Raw genomic sequence first — 6,723 nt, 5'->3', positions numbered from 1 at the left:
AAATTCATAAAATCTGATCTCACAGCTGATCAATTAGTTATTAAAAAGCAAACTATGCAAATGCATGCTGACAATAATGGCTGAAAACACAATTAAATTATTAAGATAAAATTGCAGATTACGTGCACCCTCTCTTTATCTACATTCACTGGATATAATAATAATAATAATAATGATAAAATGTAATATAATAACAAAAATAATAAGCAGGTTATATACTGAATCTCACAAGAAAACAAAGACAAGAAACATTTATCATATTTGACTTATAATACCAACTCATTAATCAAATACACAAGCAATCCAGTGTGATTTATGCTGCGGTGAGGCAAAGCTTGCCACAAACTACTAGAATTACTCAAACTTGACCAAGTAACAACTCTCAAAACCAATGCACGGATGATATGAAGAATCTACAATTTCAGCACAATTTACAAAGGTTTCAATCCAATAAAACCCAGGCCTGTCATTTTATTTATGTAACTGAAGATAATGCAGTTTTTTTGAAAACTTGTCCAAAACGTTTAACCTACAGCCAAAGACAATGAAAAAAGAATAAAAGTACATTTGCAGCACAAATGGAAGACACACAAATAATTTAAATGGAGAAGCAGGTCTAATGTTGTTGGCATTTACAGTCATAGTTTTTGGACCTCAGGGAATATAAAGTGAATGGTAGCAAATTGTGCCCTTTAACAAGGCCTCATAATGCACTGTAATGGCTTTGTAAATGTAACAAGGTAGAGTCATCGCCACAGGAGACCAGGGCTTTAAGCAGAAGCTCAGACGAAATGCTTTTCTCCCATTTTCCTTGTGCACCTGCATTCAGTATGTCAGATAACAGCCATGTAACCTGCTGAGATGATTGCCCCTGTTACCCCTTGCACCTCTCAAGCCCCAGCTTTCTGCTATGTCTAGTGATTACAGCCACCTTGCCAGCCACGGAAGCCTAACACATTTGTTGTGTCTCAAATTATTAATAATCACGACTAACCTCTGGCCATCTCACTTATTTAAATGTCCTCTGTAAGAGATTTCCTTTTCATATTTCCAGGCTGACAACAGGGAAGTAAGATAAACCTCTATAGAGGTAAAGGTGAGGCCATTGCAAATAAAAAAAAAGTGCATTTACCATTTTGTTAAAAAAGAAAAAAATCATTATGGACCCTTTTCACAGACTGTGACAGTGCATTTTTCCACAGTTATACACAGACACACACACACACACACACACACACACACACACACACACACACACACACACACACACACACACACACACACACACACACACACACACACACACACACACACATATATATATATATACTGTATATATATACACACACACTCACACACACACACACACACACACACACACACACACACACACACACACACACACACACATATATATATATATATACTGTATATATGTATATATACATACATACATATGCAAATCAGGTTTATTAGCAAAAATTACAGACTTTCAGCTGTTAGCAATGAACAAATCAAATATCTCAACACAACAAATGTTGCGGTTTCCCCAAATTTAACTGAAAATGCAACTTTTAATGACTTCTGCAGTTTCAAAATTATTCAACCCCCTGAATAAAACTGCACAGTACAAATCTGCAAAAAAGGTGTTGCCTCAAGCACACCTGATGCAACTAATCAAGGGGTTCATTAGCTGAAATATCTGAACTGGCTAGGTTTGTTGAGAGCCATATTTCTAACATGCAGTCAAAAGGGACAAAGTCAAAAGAATGGTCCAAAAAGTTTAGAGAAGATATCATCGCCCCTCACAAACAAGGAACAGGATACAAAGAGATAGCGAAGGCACTAAATGTTCCTAGAGACACAGTTGGAAGCATAGTTCACAAGTTCAAAGTTAAAAGGACAGTGGTTACACTACCTGGACAGGACAGAAAAAGGATGCTATCAACGGCTGCAACCAGACACTGAGGTTTGAGCTGAACTGGCCCGTACTAAACGCATGTTAGAACTCCAAGACGTACACCACTACTGACCCAAAAGCACCAGAAAAGTTGGCTTAAATTTGCTCAAAATCATGTAAATAAGCCACAGAAGTTTTGGGATTCTGTTCTGTGGAGCGATGCAACTTAAAACTGGAACTTGTCGGCCCTATGGATCAGCAGTATGTGTGGAGGAAGAAGAATGAAGCATATGCTGAAAAGAACACTCTGTCTACAGTTAAGCATGGTGGTGGCTCGGTGATGCTCTGCGGCTGCTTTGCATCCTCTGGTATTGGAAACTTGCAGCATGTGGAAGGAAAGATGGATTTATTGAAGTACCAGGAAATCCTAGGAGAAAATGTCATGGCGTCAGGACAATGATCCCCAGCATACCTCAAATTCCACCAAGGCTTGGTTGCAGAAGAAGTCCTGGAAGATTCTACAGTGGCATCACAGTCATTTGACTTGAACCGGTTGCAGCACGCAAACCCAATACTGATTGCTCATGAGGAATAGGCTAAAATTCCTCAGAAACGCTGCCAGAAGCTGGTGTCTGGTTATAAAAAATAAATAAAATAATAATTTGTTTATATAGAGGGGGGGATCTCCTCAACCACCACCAATGTGCAGGATCCACCTGGATGATGCAACGGCAGCCATATTGCGCCAGAAAGCCCACCACACACCAGCTTATTGGTGGAGAGGAGACAGAGTGATGAAGCCAATCAGTATATATTACAGTATATAAATGCACATTTATATGTACATTAATAAAACTACACTTTGACAGCCAGACGATGTCCACCCTGGTGGTCAAGAGGTGCCCCCTGGCTAAACCTGGCAGAGGTGCGAGATATCGCCAAGTGTGCCTTCTCGATGCTCTCATCTCACAAGGTGGCCTTTTTGGCGACACTGTCGAAGACTGGGCCCAGCAGTTCTCCGCAGTTCAGAAGCAGGCTGAGGCAATCAAGAGCTTGCCCCTTTGTGCTTCAAGAGCACTCGTGGGCTGCCCCTCAGTCTGCTCGTCATCAAGGGCATCGTTCCCCTTGTTTGTTTTTCTGTTATTATATTTTTGAAAAATGTAAAGGCCCTTTCCCACCAAGTTTAATTTCTAAATGCTAATTCACTCCTGTACAGTAGAGGGCGCAGCTCAAACAAAACTTTCAAATAAATGCAGGAGAAGAAAGTTCAACAATCTGACAAAAACAAAAAAATTAAACAAATGTGGTTTAAATAGTAATTTATTTTTAAATAAATAATCTTTGCTTACTCCTATGGTTAAATTGGATCATCGAAGGACAGCAGCAAAGACATTAGTTAATAAAGTGAGATTAAAAACAAAGTATATTTGTATTATTTAACATATTTAATTATTGCAGGTTTGCAATAATATTCTGATTTTGCCTTTTACTGTTTTTATTCATATTGAGGTATACTGAATCTGTTTTTGTGCAAATGAGTAAATGCATGCTCACTGTAATGAAGTTAAAGCTCAGGGAAGTAGGCGGGAACGGCAAGCGTTAAACAGTTTTAAAGGGATAGTTCACTCAAAAATGAAAATTGTGTCATCACTTACTCAACCTCGTGTTGTTCTAAACCTGTATGGGTTTCTCTGTTCTGTTGAACACAAAAGAAGATATTTTGAAGAATGTCGGTAACCAAACAGTTGATGGACCCCATTGACTTCCATAGTTTTTTTTTTTTTTTCACTATGGAAGTCAATGGGGTCCATCAACTGTTTGGTTACCGACATTCTTCAAAATATCTTCTTTTGTGTTCAACAGAACAGAGAAACCCATACAGGTTTAGATCAACACGAGGTTGAGTAAATGATGACACAATTTTCATTTTTGAGTGAACTATCCCTTTAATAATAAAATAAACAAACAACAAAACGAAAGTAAAGTGGCAGCCAGGGGGGCAATCCAGCGCCCGAAAAGCGTACCACCCCCGGGGGCCGCCATTGGCTAACAAGCCATCACCTGCTGTTAGCATTCCATTGACTCCCATTCATTTTGGCGTCACTTTGACAGCGAATAACTTTACATCTGAAGCATTTAAAGACTCTATTTGTCCATTGTTTATTTCTAAAGAAACACGACAATGTATAAAAGGCTCCATTACCTTGTATCTTACGTTATGGCCCCATAGAAGCAGTTTTTGTAAAAATAGGCTAACGATTGTGTCATAACCACGCGACTCTCTGGAAATTACCGTATAGACAGGAGGAGAAGCTCGCAGTCAGTCGTGGGGACGTGGAGGCATAAAGTCCGATAAAGTCAAGGGAGAAGCCCATAGAGAGTCATAAAGTTGCTCCTGCTCCTAGCTCATGGACAGCTCCTACTCACGCTCTCCGTCTCTGCAAGATTCGGAAGGGAATGATTCAGATTTCTCTTGGCACAGCTACTAGAAGACTTACAACTGTCAGACAGGTTGCGCATGTCACATCTACGTCATCAAGCTCAGTTTGAGTCTGTGCAGTACGCTCAGCCATCAAGAAACGAGTGCTTCTAATTTGCTTCACTTTTCTCCATTGAAGTCTATGGGGTCGCTGTGTCCATTTCTTATACTGTCTATGGTGGCAGCTCCTCACAGACAACTGCCGCTTAAACTAAAACAAAAACACAACTTAAGTCTAGGCCTGGTCATCACTCCTCCTTTTATCTCCCTGGAGCTCCTCTGTGAGACTAGAGACGCTCATTAGCACTTGCGCTACCGGCCTTTCCCACGGCTCTCGGCCTCGTCCTCGTCCTGCTTGCCACGATCAGATTAAGTCTAGAACTACAAAAGCTATCATGTTCACAGCACACACAACACCTCTGCACCTAATTTCATTCAACATGGGAACAGGAGAGCTGTCAGTCAATAAATGTGAAAAGTAATTTGTTTTTCTAATTTGAAAAAGTTACTCAGATTTTTTGTTGTAAATTTAAAAGTAATGTGTTACTTTAGAAGTTACTTGAAAAAAGTAATCTGATTACATACCTCACATCACTTGTAATGCGTTACTCAAACACTGGTTTCTAATAAAACGACAATCTTTATCTTTATAACCCTAACCCTGACCAATGTAATCAATCTCTTGATATTTTTTTCCTCTTTTGCTATTGGGGCAAGTGGGAATGCATAAATTATATTTGTTGTTGATTCCATTCACCACAATAGAAGTTTACCCAACTATGACGATTTCTGAGAATCCGGGAAAAGTGAAAAGGATACATTGCGTTTCCATGACTTCCCACAGACAGAAGAGAGTAAGGAGTCAAATTTGCTGTCACTATTTTAATAGATTATTAGAAACCCCACTGCAACAGCGACAGCGTTTATTAGTAAATAGATCATGTAAATGGTAAATAAATAAAAAGGCTATACAAAGTGGAATGTGCAATCAATTCTGATTAATGGTGAGAAGATTGGGTCATTTTACTGATTCAATCTTTTATACTCCAGAAAAATCATCTAAAGTCATTTGAGCAGAGTTCAAATATTATGATTTTTTTTGTTCAACCCATCACTAGTTATGTCAGAGCTTTTCAAACCTGTCCCGGGAAGCCCCCCAATCCAAAACTACACATTTTGAATGTCTCCCTCATCTAACACACCTGATTCAACTTAGTTCCTTAGTACAGATTGCAAGACTTGAATTGGGTTTGTCTGATGAGGGAGACATCCAAAATGTGCAATGGTGGGGGGGTTCCAAGGACAGGTTTGAGAGGCACTGCTATAGCACACGGTACATGCTTGTGGTGTTAAAAATGATGGCCATAACATTTAGCTTATTAAAACATATATACAGCTGGACACTAAACAGCAATGCAAGCATAGACAAACCACAGGTTAGCAACACCTGAGCTCGTGCTCCATGTGTCGTCCTCAGCGCACTAGCTTTAGTAATCTGGAGGAAGAGATTCTGCAACCCCGGAGCGCTGTTCTCTCCTCTTCAGATCTCATTATTACTGCAAGAAATGGGCCCTGCTGATGAAATGAGATGGAAGAATAAGGAAAAGATTGGGCCAGCTTGAATAACAGTGATGTACCTAACCGAGACAGGTCTGCCTTAGTAATAATCATCATTCAGTGATGGAGACCTCTTCCCCCTCTATGAAGACTACTTCAGTAATCACTATCATGAACTCTGAAGCAAGGTGGAAAATGGATGGAAAAGGGGGAATAAGCTCTATAATAAGGAGAACAGCCCAGTATTCAATTTGCCTGCCTATACCAAAAACGGCAGCGAAGGAAACTATGGTGTCTCAAAAGCAATTTTTACACCGAAGACACGAATACAGGTTTGACACATATTAGTGGCGTGAATGTTTGTTTAAACAAATCAGTTATACAACAGTTCAATAAATAAGAAGTTATTGAGTAATTGAGACACATTTCAGTTATTTTATTCACAGTTATTTCATTCCACACATTTCAGTTATTTTACTTTTGTTCCGCCAAAAGTTACAAACAAAGCCACAGCAGCCGGACATCTCTGAGCAACACACATTAGTGGCGTTTCTGCATGAATCAGTTTGTTTGAACGAATCAGTTAAATGAATCATCATCAGTAAATTGCAGATTGGCTATCTGGAAGGTGTAAACACAGACAAGCGAAGTGATAGGCTACAGTAAAAAGTCCTTGTGCTAAACGCCATTGAACCAAATAAATTTGAGGACCAGAACTAGCTCTTGCATAAATTTTATTTGGATATTATTATTGCAAAAATAACGCAAAACACAATATCTGCCAGCA

The sequence above is a fragment of the Leuciscus leuciscus genome (genome assembly GCF_965113295.1).
Source record: "Leuciscus leuciscus genome assembly, chromosome: 19".
Lineage (NCBI taxonomy): Eukaryota > Metazoa > Chordata > Actinopteri > Cypriniformes > Leuciscidae > Leuciscus > Leuciscus leuciscus.
This window is presented reverse-complemented; position numbering follows the sequence as displayed.